The 19787-nt window shown below is 35.1% G+C and overlaps 1 protein-coding gene and 1 long non-coding RNA gene across 2 annotated transcripts in view; both read left to right on the forward strand.

Moving 5' to 3' along the window:
- The window catches only part of LOC138329209 (fatty acid-binding protein 9-like), an 82486-nt gene that overhangs the window by 60509 nt on the left and 2190 nt on the right, over positions 1-19787 (forward strand). The window lies entirely within an intron of this gene.
- On the forward strand, positions 3354-5262 carry LOC138328757 (uncharacterized). Its single transcript, XR_011209348.1, has 3 exons — positions 3354-3746; positions 4506-4589; positions 5184-5262. It is a non-coding gene; the product is annotated as an uncharacterized lncRNA (long non-coding RNA).

Raw genomic sequence — 19787 nt, forward strand, 5'->3', positions numbered from 1 at the left:
TTTTACTTTGATAACCTTATTTAGGAAGAGTATAAGCATAAAAATAGGTTATTTTTTACTTTGATAACCTTATTTAGGAAGTATAAGCATAAAAATAGGTTATTTTTTACTTTGATAACTTATTTAGGAAGTATAAGTATAAAAAATAGGTATTTTTACTTTGATAATCTTATTTAGGAAGTATAAGTATAAAAATAGGTTATTTTTTACTTTGATAATCTTATTTAGGAAGTATAAGTATAAAAATAGGTTATTTTTTACTTTGATAATCTTATTTAGGAAGTATAAGCATAAAAATAGGTTATTTTTTACTTTGATAATCTTATTTAGGAAGTATAAGTATAAAAATAGGTTATTTTTTACTTTGATAATCTTATTTAGGAAGTATAAGTATAAAAATAGGTTATTTTTTACTTTGATAACCTTATTTAGGAAGTATAAGTATAAAAATAGGTTATTTTTTACTTTGATAATCTTATTTAGGAAGTATAAGTATAAAAATAGGTTATTTTTTACTTTGATAATCTTATTTAGGAAGTATATAAGCATAAAAATAGGTTATTTTTTACTTTGATAATCTTATTTAGGAAGTATAAGCATAAAAATAGGTTATTTTTTACTTTGATAATCTTATTTAGGAAGTATAAGTATAAAAATAGGTTATTTTTTACTTTGATAATCTTATTTAGGAAGTATAAGTATAAAAATAGGTTATTTTTTACTTTGATAACCTTATTTAGGAAGTATAAGCATAAAAATAGGTTATTTTTTACTTTGATAACCTTATTTAGGAAGTATAAGTATAAAAATAGGTTATTTTTTACTTTGATAATCTTATTTAGGAAGTATAAGTATAAAAATAGGTTATTTTTTACTTTGATAATCTTATTTAGGAAGTATAAGTATAAAAATAGGTTATTTTTTACTTTGATAATCTTATTTAGGAAGTATAAGTATAAAAATAGGTTATTTTTTACTTTGATAATCTTATTTAGGAAGTATAAGTATAAAAATAGGTTATTTTTTACTTTGATAATCTTATTTAGGAAGTATAAGTATAAAAATAGGTTATTTTTTACTTTGATAATCTTATTTAGGAAGTATATGTAAAAAAATAGGTTATTTTTTACTTTGATAATCTTATTTAGGAAGTATAAGTATAAAAATAGGTTATTTTTTTTACTTTGATAATCTTATTTAGGAAGTATAAGTATAAAAATAGGTTATTTTTTACTTTGATAATCTTATTTAGGAAGTATAAGTATAAAAATAGGTTATTTTTTACTTTGATAATCTTATTTAGGAAGTATAAGATAAAAAAATAGGTTATTTTTTACTTTGATAATCTTATTTAGGAAGTATAAGTATAAAAATAGGTTATTTTTTACTTTGATAATCTTATTTAGGAAGTATAAGTATAAAAAATAGGTTATTTTTTACTTTGATAATCTTATTTAGGAAGTATAAGTATAAAAATAGGTTATTTTTTACTTTGATAATCTTATTTAGGAAGTATACTATGACATCCCTATTTATATAGAGTTCAGGTGCTCTAGATGTGGAATTGTATATACCTAGAATTGGCCTCATCATTTTCTGGCAAAAATATCTAGTTGAAGCATTTGATTTCTTACTTGGTCACATCTATAGATAAATAGGTATGTAGTTTAACTTCTGTTTTTCTTCGGATCTTTTATAATATAGATCAATATATTAGATCAGTCACTTTGATGCTTTTTGCTAAAAAGTATCTTCTAAGTTATTCTAAATACTTTATTCCTATATATCCTAGAAAATTAATTTCTGAATCGGTAATTTATACAAAATTGTGAAAAATTAATGTTTCAAAATTAATCTACTAAATATTTAGAGAATTCTGACTAAACATACAATTTATTTGTTTTGAATACCATTAAATTATAAGGATTTAAGGATGCTCCACCGCCGACAGAGCGTAAATGATATTCATCACTTGAACAGTAACTGGTGTTTAAATGTGTGTATATATGTATAATTAGCATAAAAAATGTAATAAAATAATTTATCTTGTCTTTGGTGCATAAGCAATCAGTATTTCATTCCATATAGGATATAGTGACATGGAATTTTTTCGGGATGCAATTAATTATTTTTTATATTTTTAACTTAAAGTAAAATTAGAAGCTTAAACTTTTCAATGGTGGTAATGGTGTAAAGTAAGTAACTTTTTAACTGAAGAAAAATACTAAATTGTCTGCTCATATTTTTGATAGTGAAAAAATAATGTTTGTCAGCAGTGGAGCATCTTTAATGAAAATACACATAAAAGATAAGATAAAATAATATGTAATATTATAAAAAATAAAATAGCATTTGTGCTGTTTTTGACATTACCCGGTAGATGAACTCAATAACCTTTTTATCAAGTCTATGATTTTAACATTGATTTATAAACACTATCATAATGATTAATGTTTGTTTTTATGGATTCATATCTTTGGTATTTTACATGACTCAAAAAAATTTATTCTTTACAAATAAACCTATTAACCTAAAATGTTCATTCCATGATAAACTCATTTTTACAATGGAAACGTGAAATTTCACTAATTTTTAAATACATAAAGTCAGTTGCTATTTAAGGAATTCTTGATATTCATTGAATTGACAGATATATACCTAGCTGGTACGTGCTCCTTTACCGTTTGACCAGACAGATACAGATGGGTGGTATTAGTATAAATAATGGCCAACATTAAGTGTTCATGTTCATTGATAGATTACCATACAATGCCCATTAATAAAATATTATCAATATTTTTCAGAATAAAACATGTTGACATTGTGGTTGTTCCGTGGCGGACTTCAAAGCGTCGCGGAGGAAGTTATGGCCTGTTGGCGGTATATGGGTATATTGAGTGATGTCCGATGATCATCGATATGAAGACTCGGCTGGAACAATCCATCTGTATGTTAATGGGTCCAGTTACATTTATCATATTCTCAGAAACTTTTATAAGACATGTTCAATGTTCAATAAAAACAGTGATGTTTATAATTAATGTATAAATAACTATATTTAATTTGTTCTGGTTGTGATTTGCAGACCAAGGTGGTGACATTTAGGATCCTTTCAGTAAAACAGACTACTTCTATTACATTAAATCATACATCTGGTCTTCAGGTACACCTTCATTAAATACATGTAATTAATTATACTTTCATTTTACCATTAATTTACTAAAACATTTTTGAAAATAACATTTTTCAAATGTTCAAGATTCTTGACAATCAGAAAATAGCTTTTCATCCCCAGTTATCGTTGGTATGGAAATGTTTAGAGTTAAAAAACACAAATCATGAAAAAAGACGTAAGGAATCTACTGGTTTGATAGATGTATGGTAATAGGGTACTCTAAATACAGGCCATAGGATTGTAAATGGGTGATTAGTGTATCTTAGGGGCCACAGGAATACCTTTAAATGGTGATCACAGAGATCTCGTCTTTGTACGGGCTATGACAGAAACCATTCTACACAACATTTACACAATCCCATAAATTCTAACTCCATTTGTTCCTTACAATTCAAACAGACTTTTTTCTTGCTTTTTAGCATTTTAGAAAATAGGAGACTTTGTCATTGACTTGTGCTGGAAGGCAAATAGCCCCATACATCTCCTGGAGATAAAACATCGACCTCCTGTCACTGCTCGATCGCCATCGTTCAGCGAACCCAGTAAGATGGAACTATTGTCAAAACTGCAGGTATATGGTCAACTTAGACAATGGGAGGGAATTGATGAAAGATTATATCCTCCACTATCTCATGAATGAATTAATTTGCACTGAAAGATTGTGAAAAAAGATAGCTTGGGGTCAAGATCTTTTAATAGTCACTTGATACGATTACATGAGCGCTTGGCTGGTCACTGTAAGATGATTGGTTTCATTCACGATACAAGACATTGCCATGGAAGCAACCTTGATATGGGATATTCGCCTTCACAGATATTGCTTTAGATCCGTATCATCCGGACGTTTGTTTGTTTGTCGACGTCTGCTCTCTGGCTTTGTCTTGTCGTTTTCTTAGAGGCAGTGCACACCAATTTGATGGGATCGGGTTGTGGTGAACTTTGGCTGATTCATGTTTGACTTTCAGAGTTTGATCTTTATCATTGGAACTTTTCATACATTTAATTGCATTCAATTCAGTTTGAAATGTAGTGTAATTAAAAGGGAGATCTTTCTGTACAAAATTTTAAAAAAGTAAAAGGAGAAAGATTCCTGATAATCGTATCAGTTCAAATCTTTCATCAAGTTTGTCATCAAGAAAACAGAGGATACTTTCTTTAGTTTCTCCAAATATACAATAAGACCATGTTCTCAACTTATTTTGTTGGAGCATTGTGGAGGGAGGTGGCAAACCTTTCAGTAAGAAAACAGTATCTATGGTTTTGACGTCTGCTTTAAAGATGGTTTCCTTTAACCACACAGTACTGATCCTAACACTGTATACTCCTATAGGTTTACAGAGGCTATTGTCTGGTCCAACTACACCCAGGTGGCCTAGTGAACAGTTATCAAAGATTACAGGTAAAAAAAGTCAAGGTATGTTAATGACTCGATCACTCGACCCAGGTGACCACAGGTAGATAGAACACAGGCCTGATGGTCTTCTATGTTAAGTTAGATATAAACAAGCGCCATGAAAGAAAACAATAAAAGAAGAAATCTGACACACAAAAGCCTGAACATCAAACAGTTTACGGCTAGTTTTTATCACCAAACCAAGTACTAAACACTGATCACAGTAGGGAAGGCCAGCAAGGGAGGTAACTCCTGTGTCCTATGGCTCTGAGGTAACCAGTATAGGTGTAACTGTGTGTCACACCTTGACCGATTCCTGGCAAGTGTTTAGCGTGGCCCCGAGGCCTACTCCACTTTGATGTCCAAATCAATCTTAACACTTCTTTGTATTGTGTTTATAATCAAAAGGAACATAAAATTGAATTGCCTTGCAATGTGCAATAAATAATTTGATAATTATGTCAACTTTGTGAAAAAATTAGGCGTGTGTATGAGATGTCCTGGAGGCTGATGGGAGAAGATAGGAGGTTTACAGTTAGAGATTACAGGACACAATGATAGGTGTGAACTATTTGTCTGACTATTGTCTAACCTAGATACAATTACAAATTACAGGTACCAATTTATAACCTACAAACTCCCTCAACCAGTCAGCACATCAAACAAGAAAGTTGGTTACGACGAGACACAACAGGTAGGATACTTGAATTTTATATTCTTAGTTAAGGGGGTTTATTTGCTTTTCAATTTATTTATTAAAATATTGCTTAAATGTAGCAATACCTATTCAAATTGTGAGTTTTTTCAAGTAATCTAGAATTTTTAATACATTAACATACAAAGTTACATGTGTAATTTGCAATTATTTCATGTTTTTAAGCACCTTTGCATTTTTTTCAATTTTCTTTAATGACGCTAAATATTTGGTTGAATATGGTACTAGTAGTTAAACAAACTAAATTTCACTTATAAATAATTAAGTCAGTTTTTTAATACCACTTGTTTAAATTGCTATCTTTATAGTACAAAATAACTCAATTTTAACGAAAATATGTCAAGTTCTCTCGATGAGTTTCCTTCCATTTGCATGGACTTGAAACATTACTTATACATTTCATATATTGTGAGACATTTATACATTTTGTCAGCATGTACAGTGTATATTTCTGCTGTAACTATTAGTTTTTTGTCACGGCTCGCTTCACCCTCTATATTTTACAAATCCATGACATCAAATTTATGAGCTCATAATTAAATGTGTATAAAAATAACAAGTCCAAAGATTATAACTTTACCCTGGGCCTGCAGTATTGGAAGTAAATCAGATTTAAAAACCTTCATCACATCTCATCCATATAAATCAATGATGCATGTCAAAATTGATCCTCAGAAAAAATAATAGATTTAATTTTGTTTCCAGGTCTGGTGTAATTAATTTCATTTGATATAAAAACAGATATTTTATAAAATAGGATTGTATGATTGTAAATACCACATGGTTTTATCATCGTGTTGTAATGAGGTTCACAGCTGACCTCATGCTCTCGGCCCCGTTATAAGGATTTCCCCGTTTTTGACTCTATTAATCTGCAGTGACACTAATGTGGCTATAACATGCTGTATACCTGTGTAACATCGGTATTAATTACCTGGGGTTTACCTGTAGTGAGCACACACCTGACACATGACCTATTGTACGACCCTAAAAGGTCAACCTTTGATATCATTTCTACAAAAACATGATTATCCCTTATAGTCGAGACTTACTCATCTGTGATTAAGTTAGATTTATTTGGGCATGTGTTGAGTAGGAAGTGATGTACCAGGTTATATAACTCTGGACAAATCGTCAGTAGAGAACAATTGCTACAGTACGATGGTGAAATGGTGACAAATCGTCAGTAGAGAACAATTGCTACAGTACGATGGTGAAATGGTGACAAATCGTCAGTAGAGAACAATTGCTACAGTACGATGGTGAAATGGTGACAAATCGTCAGTAGAGAACAATTGCTACAGTACGATGGTGAAATGGTGACAAATCGTCAGTAGAGAACAATTGCTACAGTACGATGGTGAAATGGTGACAAATCGTCAGTAGAGAACAATTGCTACAGATGGTGAAATGGTGACAAATAGAGAACAATTGCTACAGTACGATGGTGAAATGGTGACAAATCGTCAGTAGAGAACAATTGCTACAGTACGATGGTGAAATGTGAAATGTGACAAACTCAGTGAAAGTCAGTAGAACAATTGCTACAGTACGATGGTGAAATGGTGACAATCGTCAGTAGAGAACAATTGCTACAGTACGATGGTGAAATGGTGACAAATCGTCAGTAGAGAACAATTGCTACAGTACGATGGTGAAATGGTGACAAATCGTCAGTAGAGAACAATTGCTACAGTACGATGGTGAAATGGTGACAAATCGTCAGTAGAGAACAATTGCTACAGTACGATGGTGAAATGGTGACAAATCGTCAGTCGAGAACAATTGCTACAGTACGATGGTGAAATGGTGACAAATCGTCAGTCGAGAACAATTGCTACAGTACGATGGTGAAATGGTGACAAATCGTCAGTAAAGAACAATTGCTTCAGTAGTGATAGTGAAATGGTATAGACTGTTACTTCTACTAAATGATGAGATCCCCAGGTTGTCATAGTAATACCACTTTACTCTGCCTCACAATAATCATCACTTTCACTTCTTATCCTTTTTGGAATGATAGTCTTATTTGAAAACTTGATGTATCAAATTCATTAGAGAAGAGGAAGCCACATGCACATGTTGTTGCTCTTTATAAACTTTTCTTAAAACTAAGTCAACAAAACAGCATTTAACTTAGTAAAATATGATATGATCATTTTTCATATAAAAATAGAAGGGAAAAAAAAGGAAAAATTTATTTGATAGTTTGGGAAGGTGTTAATTAGCATATTACATGATAAATGACAACTTATGTTGTTATATATTCAGCAGTGGAGTCCATTAAGGATTTATATGGTTTCTTTGGATTGTCAAAAAAAAATTAACGAGTGTAAGGTTGACAGAAGGAAATGGATGATGAGTCATGATACTTAATTATCACTAGACAAAGTCTTTGTTTTCTAAACGTTTAAATCTGAACTGCTGCATTACATAAACACTTTACCATTCTTTATGATTGTAAATGTGTTTTTGACAGCTATATATCTATCATTGATGATTGCTATCATATGCATTTAAATACATTGATTTTTATAAAACAGTTCGCACTAGTCATAAGATTAATTTGTTTTTGTGTGTTAAAGACCTTGGAGCGTGTCCCAGCTCAAATTTCCTGTCGCCAGTCCTGCATTTGTAAGGCCTGAAATCGCTGGTTGTGATATATATATATTATGAACCAGAAGAAGAGATATATTTTGACTTGTAAAATATGTTTCTGATGAATAAAGCCTTGGCAAAAGAAATCTAAATGTATGTGGGTTTGTAGAAATATGATAGATTTCCTTCAGAGAGTGGTTAGCTTTTAGCCTTTTGTATGAACAGAGGATCGCCCATGAATAATGTCCTTTCAATTTGGTTCCGTTTTATGATACCTGGACTTGATAAATATGATTTTGATGACGAGAATATAAATTTTGTCTCAATCAAAATATCTGAAATATTTAGCTTCTGAAACATTCTGCCTTTTAAGCTAAAGATGAAACCAAGGGGTTTATCAAAGAAATTAATTACAATGGCTGAAATCTGTGTGATTCCATGAAATCTGGATCATTGAGTTGCTTTGTAGGTGTGATGTTACTCAATGGGTTGGAAGTGTTCAAATCTGAATTGGAAAAATTCAGTATGAAGTATTAAAAATGACCCGTCGATGATGTTTAAATGATGAGGAGCTTTGAATATACCCGGTAACGACCATGGTTCTGAATTACACATTATTGAAAACGGCATATTATTTAAATTAGGATTCAATAGCAATCACTGTACTGATCCATTGACTGTCTGAATATTTCATGATATTGAAATAACTTCCACTTGATATTGAAAACTTAATAAAAACAGAATTCAGTTATATGGGTCCTTAATTAAAATAAACTTGTTTGAGTTTGTTAAATGTTACATACAATAAAAACTACCTATAAGTGATCACCTCTGTAAAAAGGCCACCTGCTTATCAAGACCACATTCTTGGTGTTTAAATGGTCAATTTCAATACTAACTATATGACCTGTGTGTAAAAGCCATTTGACTACTAAGACTCTGGATTGTTTCTTGGGTGGTCGTTATAGACAGGTTTGATTATTGGATTATTCCATAGGTGGTTGCTATAGACAGTTTTGAATGTATTGGGTTATTTCTTGGATGGTCTTTATAGACAGGTTTGACTATATAAGAAATGCAGACAGGATGAGTATAAAATAGATAACGATCTCAACAGTCTGTCCACCCTGCATGTTAGTTCACCTGCTGGAGGTACACGGGCTGACCAGGGTGTATGTCCAGTGTAGGGCCACAGGTAACATATGCCCATTATAGAACATTAAGGTTTAGATGGCTGAGATTTCAAAGAGCTGAATCCCTGGGAGGGGCCATTAAAGACACATTAGGGGCCAGGGTCCTGCTTTGAAATAGGGCTCTCTGTGATCTTACTATTGACGTCACATTAGGTATAGTGGACCATTCTTTATCCTTCCTGGACTTTAGGGGTCATGCTACAGAGTAAAAGTACCCATGAGAAATTGTGAACTTTCCAATCACAGGCCATCTACCTGTGTATACATTATAGGGATTATTCTTTAATTCAATGGAAATGTCTGGATGTCCAAACATTTAAAATATGGCTACTGACATATTAGTCCAAATCAAGTTATATCTTGAAATGGTAACATTTCTTATTGCTTAAAGCACAGTTCATTGATTAATTTGGAAATCTCTTCAAACACGAAAGTATCTTACCAAGTATACTGATTCCCTTTACTTATAGATGAACTAGAAACCTGAGGAAGGATATATATGGGCCATTATAGGCTGCCATTTCCTGGCATGGGCATTGGGAAAAAAAATCAAAACTTTTATAGTTAGATTGATCAGTATCTTTTGATAGTAAAAATGATCATTCGATCTGATGGTAGGATATTGCAAATCCCCTTTCACTAATTTTGTACAAGAATGGATATTTATTTTTCATCGCCTTTTTCTGTTTACTATCACAAAGTCCTTTTACTGATATAAATACACATTTTGCAGTCCATTAACATTTAGAATAAATTAACAATTGATAAAATATTAATGAAACAAAATCAATAAAGAAAAATGTTTTAATTGCATGGGCTTAATTAGGTCATTGTATGATCACTGTGACTTACTTTAAAACAAGATATTGGGAAGCCTGTATTTTTCAGGGATACATTCCACTTATCTGATTATATGTTAGCAGTATATAGAAGTAATCTGCACTAATCCTGTGACCAGGAATTGTACGGAACATCTGGGGATTTATCATGGAATCGGTGTGTCATACCAGCAGATGAGCATTGTTTTGAAATTTGAGTACAAATTACTTTTAAAAGCATTTAAAAATACACTATCTTAGCTATGAGGTGACTAATTCTGATATCAAAAGACACATTCTTTAAAATCCGATGATCTTATTGGAACTAAATTAGTCAGGATTAAATAGTTAGTGGTAGTTAATAGGAGTGTTGTGGTTTGAGAGACGGGAGGTGGTCGGGTGGTAGTTAATAGGAGTGTTGTGGTTTGAGGGACGGGAGGTGGTCGGGTGGTAGTTAATAGGAGTGTTGTGGTTTGAGGGACGGGAGGTGGTCGGGTGGTAGTTAATAGGAGTGTTGTGGTTTGAGGGACGGGAGGTGGTCGGGTGGTAGTTAATAGGAGTGTTGTGGTTTGAGGGACGGGAGGTGGTCGGGTGGTAGTTAATAGGAGTGTTGTGGTTTGAGGGACGGGAGGTGGTCGGGTGGTAGTTAATAGGAGTGTTGTGGTTTGAGGGACGGGAGGTGGTCGGGTGGTAGTTAATAGGAGTGTTGTGGTTTGAGGGACGGGAGGTGGGTCGGGTGGTAGTTAATAGGAGTGTTGTGGTTTGAGGGACGGGAGGTGGTCGGGTGGTAGTTAATAGGAGTGTTGTGGTTTGAGGGACGGGAGGTGGTCGGGTGGTAGTTAATAGGAGTGTTGTGGTTTGAGGGACGGGAGGTGGTCGGGTGGTAGTTAATAGGAGTGTTGTGGTTTGAGGGACGGGAGGTGGTCGGGTGGTAGTTAATAGGTGTGTTGTGGTTTGAGGGACGGGAGGTGGTCGGGTGGTAGTAAACCACGGGTCTAATACAGGGGTATAGTCGGGTAACTACCTAGGTATAGAGGGCGGAATATCATATAATGGTGAAACAGGACATGTCTTCAAACAGAACGTCATGGGGCGTGATTACTCTAATGTTATACTGGTAAAAGCTGATCAGAACAATTTGAGTTCATCGTTTAAAAAGGAAAAATATATAATCATATATTTTACATTTTTAGCCCACCATCATCAGATGGTGGGCTATTAGTTCAATTGTCACTGACACTAGCAAAGGGAAGCAACTCTAAACGGACACTGCACCAGATGAACGACATGACGTCCAATTCATAGACTGAATTTAATAGAATTCACAATGCAATACTATTGCAATAGTAGTCTGGGTTTGTTAAACTATCCCAATAGTGTTTCCCCCAATAGAAATAGTATTGCAATAGTAATCATACCATTAAACACCAGTCAGGATTACCAGAAACAGACTGAACTGGACTAAAATGAAGTTCTCACAGAGATTTGATACAATAACAGAATATCAATTTAAAGTCACTTTCCCCCCATGCTATTCAATCAAAAACAAACATCGACATCGTTCTCAATGTCGGTGTGTTTCATCATGAATGGGACTTTTAAATTCATGTACCATGTGATACCTGACAAGGTGTGTGCGGGAATATTGTTTCTTTTAGTGATGGAATGACATCAAAAGATGATATCCTGTGCTAACGTCATTGCAACGCCAATATCGGGTATCACGTGGTACGTGAATGAGTTCCATTGTCACTGACACTAGCAAAGGGAAGTAACTCTAAACGGACACTGCACCAGATGTACGACATGACGTCCAATTCATGGACCGAATTTAATAGAATTCAGAATGCAATACTTTTGCAACGATGCAATACTATTGTATTGTGAATAGACTAACAGTCTTTATCAAAAGTCACTTTTCCCCCCATGCTATTCAATCAAAAACAAACATCGACATCGTTCTCAATGTCGGTGTGTTTCATCATGAATGGGACTTTTAAATTCATGTACCATGTGATACCTGACAAGGTGTGTGCGGGAATATTGTTTCTTTTAGTGATGGAATGACATCAAAAGATGATATCCTGTGCTAACGTCATTGCAACGCCAATATCGGGTATCACGTGGTACGTGAATGAGTTCCATTGTCACTGACACTAGCAAAGGGAAGTAACTCTAAACGGACACTGCACCAGATGTACGACATGACGTCCAATTCATGGACCGAATTTAATAGAATTCAGAATGCAATACTTTTGCAATGATAGTCTGCATTAGTTAAACTATCCCAGTAGTGTTTTCCCCAATAGAAATATTATTGCAATGATAATCCTACCATTGAACGCCAGTAAGGATTACCAGAAACGGACTGAACTGGACTTAAATGAAGTATTCTCAGAGGTTTGATACGATAACAGACTATCAATTAAAAGTCACTTTTCCCTCATGCTATTCAATCAAAAACAAACACTGACATTGTTCTCAATATCAGTGTGTTTGATCATGAATGGGAGTTTTAAATTCATGTACATGTGATACCTGTCAAGGTTTGTTTGGGACTATTGTTTCTGTTGGTGATGGAATGACATCAAAATATGATACCCTATGCTTACGTCATTTCGACGCCAATATCGGGTATCACATGGTACATGAATTAGTCCCATTATCACTGACACTAGCAAAGGGAAGTAACTCTAAACGAACACTGCACCAGATGTACGACATGACGTCCAATTCATAGACTGAATTTAATAGAATTCAGAATGCAATACTATTGCAATTGTATTCTGCCTAAGCTAAACTATCCCACGCACTTGTAAACCTGGCCCCGGTTTCTCGAAACAAAAGTACAGACTTAAATCAAACCTTAAGTTTTTCTCCTTATGTATCTTATGTAAATAAAATTGACTTAAGTCAGAATCTGACTTAAATTTGTTTCGAGAAATCGAGGCCTGGTCAATACTAACAACAATATACCACTCCGCTAACTTCTGTTTAGCTCGATCGGTTGAACGTCAGACTAGTAATCCAGAGGTCCCGTGTCCGATCCCTGCCAGAAACAGTGATTTAATTTATTATAAATTCTGCACTCTGTTACACAATAGTATTTCAATAGTTAAAATTGAAGGGGATTGACCTCCTACCGTTGAACCTCGGTTAGAATTACTTGAATGGACTGAACTGGACTTAAAGTATTCCCAGAGGTTTAATACGATAATAGACTAACAGTCGTTATCAAAAGTCACTTTTACCCATTCTATTTAATCAAAAACAAATACCGACATTGTTCTCAATGTCGGTGTGTTTGATCATGAATGGGACTATTAAATTCATGTACCATGTGATATCTGACAGGATGTGTGTGGACATATTTCTTTTGGTGATGAAACGACATCAAAAGATAATATAATGTGCTAACGTCATTCCAACGTCATCATCAAGTATCACGTGGTACGTGAATTTGTCCCTTTATCACTTACACTAGCAAAGGGAAGTAACTCTAAACGGACACTGCACCAGATGTACGACATGACGTCCAATTCATGGACTGAATTTAATAGAATTCACAATGCAATACTATTGCAATAATAGTCTGCATTAGTTAAACTATCCCAATAGTGTTTGCCCCAATAGAAATAGTATTGCAATAGTAATCCTACCATTGAACACCAGTCAGGATTACAAGACACGGACTGAACTGGACTTAAATGAAGTACTCGCAGAGGTTTGATACGATAACAGATTATCAATTAAAGGTAACTCCCCCATGCTATTCAATCAAAAACAAACACCGACATTGTTTTCAATGTCAGTGTGTTTCATCATGAATGGGACTTTTAAATTCAAGTACCATGTGATACCTGACAAGGTGTGTGCGGGAATATTGTTTCTTTTAGTGATGGAATGACATCAAAAGATGATATCCTGTGCTAACGTCATTGCAACGCCAATATCGGGTATCACGTGGTACGTGAATGAGTTCCATTGTCACTGACACTAGCAAAGGGAAGTAACTCTAAACGGACACTGCACCAGATGTACGACATGACGTCCAATTCATGGACCGAATTTAATAGAATTCACGATGCAATACTATTGCATTGTGAATAGACTAACAGTAGTTATCAAAAGTCACTTTTCCCCCATGCTATTCAATCAAAAACAAACACCGACATTGTTCTCAATGTCGGTGGGTTTGATCATGAATGGGACTTTTAAATTCATGTACCATGTGATACCTGACAGGATTTGTGCGGACATATTTCTTTTGATGATGAAATGACATCAAAAGATGATATCCTGTGCTAATGTCATTGCAACGCCAATATCGGGTATCACGTGGTACGTGAATGAGTTCCATTGTCACTGACACTAGCAAAGGGAAGTAACTCTAAACGGACACTGCACCAGATGTACGACATGACGTCCAATTTATGGACCGAATTTAATAGAATTCACGATGCAATACTATTGCATTGTGAATAGACTAACAGTAGTTATCAAAAGTCACTTTTCCCCCATGCTATTCAATCAAAAACAAACACCGACATTGTTCTCAATGTCGGTGGGTTTGATCATGAATGGGACTTTTAAATTCATGTACCATGTGATACCTGACAGGATTTGTGCGGACATATTTCTTTTGATGATGAAATGACATCAAAAGATGATATCCTGTGCTAACGTCATTCCAACGCCATCATCATGTATCACGTGGTACGTGAATTAATCCCATTGTCACTGACACTAGCAAAGGGAAGTAACTCTAAACGGACACTGCACCAGATGTACGACATGACGTCCAATTTATGGACTGAATTTAATAGAATTCAGAATGCAATACTATTGCAATAGTATAATGTTTTTCTCCAAATAGAAATAGTATTGCAATAGTAATCCTACCACTGAACATCAGTCAGGATTGCAAGACACGGACTGAACTGGACTTAAATAAAGTACTCGCAGAGGTTTGATACGATAACAGATTATCAATTAAAGGTAACTCCCCCATGCTATTCAATCAAAAACAAACACCGACATTGTTTTCAATGTCAGTGTGTTTGATCATGAATGGGACTTTTAAATTCATGTACCATGTGATACCTGACAAGGTGTGTGTGGGAATATTGTTTCTTTTAGTGATGGAATGACATCAAAAGATGATACCCTGTGCTAACGTCATTGCAACGCCAATATTGGGTATCACGTGGTACGTGAATGAGTTCCATTGTCACTGACACTAGCAAAGGGAAGAAACTCTAAACGGACACTGCACCAGATGAACGACATGAAGTCCAGTTCATAGACTGAATTAAATAGAATTCAGAATGCAATACTTTTGCAATGATAGTCTGCATTAGTTAAACTATCCCAATACTGTTTTCCCCTCGCAATATCAGTTGTTAAAGCTGACAATGCAAGTTAAAAGCATGCAGTTGAAATTAAAAAAAAATATTAACGAAATATTTTCTTTTCAAAATTTTTTTCTGATACATCCCCTAGTTATGACAGTGTGGTATCTAAGGAAGTGGCAGCCATTTTTCTTTTGCTCTGCTTAGTAACCTTCACTGGCCAACCCCCTATATAAAGCACGGGACACTTGACACACGTGTATCATTCTAAACATATCTTGTCTCAGATACACATGCTCCGATATTGCAAATAACAATGTCAAATTGAAAATAAACACTGCACTCACCTGACAATATTTCATTGAAGTAATAGATGAATGTGTTGTCAGCTATATCCCAACATATGTCCAATACGAACTAATAAAACACTTCAATATACACTTAGTTTTACACGTACATGTACAACGACACGTGTGTGTCCTTGATAGTTGTCGCTCGTTCGGGTCAGGTACATAGTCACGTGTAAATGGTCAGTTGAGTGCGTCGGGTACGATGATATACGTGGAGATATGTGGACGGATTATTTTTGGATTTCTATTCACTTGCATTGGAATTTTATTTTGAGAAACATGTAAATGACAACTTAGAGGAGTTGACATGTTTTCTTGCTAAAAAAAGTCCCATATAGTTTTACAGGTGAGGGTTCTGTTTACCTATTCGTAGGTGATATAACCTGTGGACTGCTAGGTGTATAGGTACATGAATGAGCGCACGTGTGTCGATTCACGCGCTTTATATAGGGGTCGGCGAGTCGTCGGAATGCAAAACAAAAATGGCTGTCCTCAACCGGGGAATGTCTCATAAACGATTCTTGGAAAAACGAATATACTTATTTTAAAAAAAATCATGTTAATAATTTTAACTTGCATTGTCAGCTTTAACCTGTCCAATACTAGTAACAATATACAACTCCGCTAGAGAGAACTTCTCTCTAACTCGATCGGTTGAACGTCAGACTAGTAATCCAGAGGTCCCGTGGCCGATCCCTGCCAGGAGCAGTGACTGAATTTATTATAAATCCTGCACTCTGTTACACAATAGTATTTCAATAGTTAAAATTGTAGGGGATAGACCGCCTACCATTGAACATCAGTTAGAATTACTTGAATGTTAGAATTACTTAATAATGGACTGAACTGGACTAATATGAAGTACTCGCAAAGGCTTAATACGATAACAGACTAAAAGTCGTTATCAAAAATCACTTTTTCGCCATGCTATTCAAGTCCCATTGTCACTGACACTAGCAAAGGGAAGTAACGGATAATACGCTTTCCCACGATACATTACGTATCACGATACTTGTCACGCGAAAAAATACGTATCGCGATACTTGTCACACGACACAATACGTATCGCAATACTTGTCACACGATACAATACGTATCGCAATACTTGTCACACGATACAATACGTATCGCAATACTTGTCACACGATACAATACGTATCGCGATACTTGTCACAAGATACAATACGTATCACAATACTTGTCACACGATACAATACGTATCGCAATACTTGTCACACGATACAATACGTATCGCAATACTTGTCACACGATACAATACGTATCGCAATACTTGTCACACGATACAATACGTATCGCAATACTTGTCACACGATACAATACGTATCGCGATACTTGTCACAAGATACAATACGTATCACGATATGTGTCAAATAAGATTAATCTGTCAAAAGTAACAATTTTCTACTCTTCACTGTCGATTTTACCCCTTCTTTTTCAATAATACGGGATGCAAAATGCTTCCATATGTGTGATTTTTAAGTTGCAGGAGGTTCTTTTAATTCTATAATATCTCCGGGTATTTAGAGCGCCGTCATATTTGTTTGTGGGGAGATACTCGTAACTGCTCAAAAATCCGGATTTCGTTCGATCCATATATGTTATACAATGTTCAATGTGACACATTTCGATGACGCCACATTGTTTACGGGTTCTGTGGTGTCTGCACTTGTCGTCTGGGATGACGAGCTATTAAATTTGTTCAAATGAATTACCTTGACCTTCATTCAACGTCACAGAGGTCATATAAATTAAAATCTTAAATTAACTTCTTGTTAATACCCAAGGGTTATCGTTAAGGCCCCTTGGACCTCTTGTTTAGAAAAGGCAATGCAATGTAAGAAAAAATTTGTATAGATGAACATCAAAAAGCTTCATTAATTAATGTTCATTTGGTTAAAATATCATATCATAGCTGAAGAGCCACTTAAAAGTTTTGTAAGGAAAAGTTTGAATTCCTCAGGAACATATAAACAAATGACATTTGGAAATTAATGAAGTTTTGTAGCACCTCAACCCTACCCCATTACGGCCAGGAAGTTGTATGGAGTATAATACTTATAGCTATAGAATGACAGTGGGGGATGTTGATGCAGGGGAAGGAGGATGGGGCAATGGGTAATGCGGAGGTGGTTGGGCAGGGTCAGGATGGAGTCAATGAGGTGGGGGTGGTGGTTATTAATTTTCAGACAATTTCTTTGCATATTTGCTTACCCCCAACTCCTTTTACACTTCCAATCGTTGAACAGCGCTTCATAATGAAACAATTAGGTCATACAGTCATATAATCTCTTCCTTTAACAAAAATCCTTGTACTTCTTCCGATGCGTAATGGCAGACTAACACAAGTATAGAACTACAGGTAAATCCTTTACTGGGCCTAGAACCCAGGTACTGAAAAGTACTCACAGACACAATAGGTAGAGGGGGAACAGTGGGGAGTGGGGTGTGGGGAAAGTGTGTATATCTATGTAGGCAGTCAGTAAACCTATTCTCATTTCCAGGATTTCTTATGGACGCATGACAATTTTGTCTTTAAAAATGTATGCTTTATATATATGATGTTGATAATGGTAGTGTCTTCATGTCTGGTTTCAAATATAAATTTTTGTAACAGGAGCGAGACTGGCCCAGTTTGTTAATAACTACAAACTACACCCGGCTCCCTACCTGTGTGTTTCAACCCAGGTTCGTAGGGTTTTGCTTGATTTTTGCCGGTGAAGGAAAACGAGACAAATACTTTTAACACGTAACAATATTTATTTATAAGGACATATTACATATTAAACGAAGTTTTACACAAGACGTAGGGCCCAACAACGACGAGACTAACACATATATTTACAATATATCCCCCGTCAACCCCTCCATACCCCACCTACAACCCTACCACCCTATACTTCTAAGCATGCCCCCTTCCTGCTTCCTATTACCCACCTCTATTTAAAACCTATTAGGTTCAGGAACTCAATCCTTCAGTACACCGCAATGAAATGGATAGAACACCCCTATATATACCCGACTATAACAATACATGAACGATCGACCAATACGAAGACGGAACACAACACAGGCACTCGATATACAATGACATATTGGCCACGACAGCTACACGTGTACAAAATACACACGCACTCTTATAGCTAGCACAGGACCACGACACCATATATATTCCCATAAAACACAAACTATTTACAAGCCCTGCTGCAATTGTATATGTAACAAAATAAAACAAAAAAATAAAAAAATAAAAAAATAAAAAGAAGAAAAAAAAAATAACCACCAATAAGTTCCCCAAACGCCAAGTGTATTGTTTATGATTTGAGTAATCTGGAGAGATAAAGCCTTAGGATCACTAAAACTGTTTGATATTGATAGATTTTTAGCCCAACATCACCAGATGGTGGGCTATTCAAATCGCTTTTCGTCCGTGGTCCGTCCTTTCGTCCGTTAACAGTTCTTGTTACCGCTATTTCTCAGAAAGCACTGAAGGGATATGTGTCAAATTGCATGTGCAGGTTCCCCTAGGAGTCTAGTTGTGCATATCGCATTTTCGGTATTTCTCAGAAATTTATGAAAGGATCTGTCTCAAATTTCATGTGCGATTCCCATTGGTCCCTGATTATGCATATTGCATTTTGGTACCGATCAGTGAACAAGATGGCAGACAGGACTCCACCTTGGAATTTGATAATTGAAGTTTGTTACCGCTATTTCTCAGAAAGTTCTGAAGGGATCTGTCTCAAATTGCATGTACAGGTTCCCCTTGGGGTCTAGTTGTGCATATTGCATTTTGGGACCGATCGATCAACAAGACGGCTGACAGGCCGCCTTCTTGGATTTTGATAGTTGAAGCTTCTGAAGTGATCTGTCTCAAATTTTATATGTAAGTTCCCCTAGGACTTAAGTTGTGAATATTGCATTTTCGGACTGCTGACTCCTCCTTAATCCTTGGATGAGTTACAACCGTTGAACAATCGTTGAACATCCGTAGAAACAAATTATTCAAACGAATAACCTTGAAGGGCTACAAAGTTTGTTCAACAAATGACCTTTACCTATTTCAGAAACTTATTCAACTAAAATGTTCCTTGAGTTGCTTCTATTAATTTTTAACCACTTCTTTATACTGTGACTGTTTTGTGCCATGAGTCAGATGACCGTTAAGGCCTATGG

This window comes from Argopecten irradians, chromosome 8 (assembly GCF_041381155.1).
Source record: "Argopecten irradians isolate NY chromosome 8, Ai_NY, whole genome shotgun sequence".
Lineage (NCBI taxonomy): Eukaryota > Metazoa > Mollusca > Bivalvia > Pectinida > Pectinidae > Argopecten > Argopecten irradians.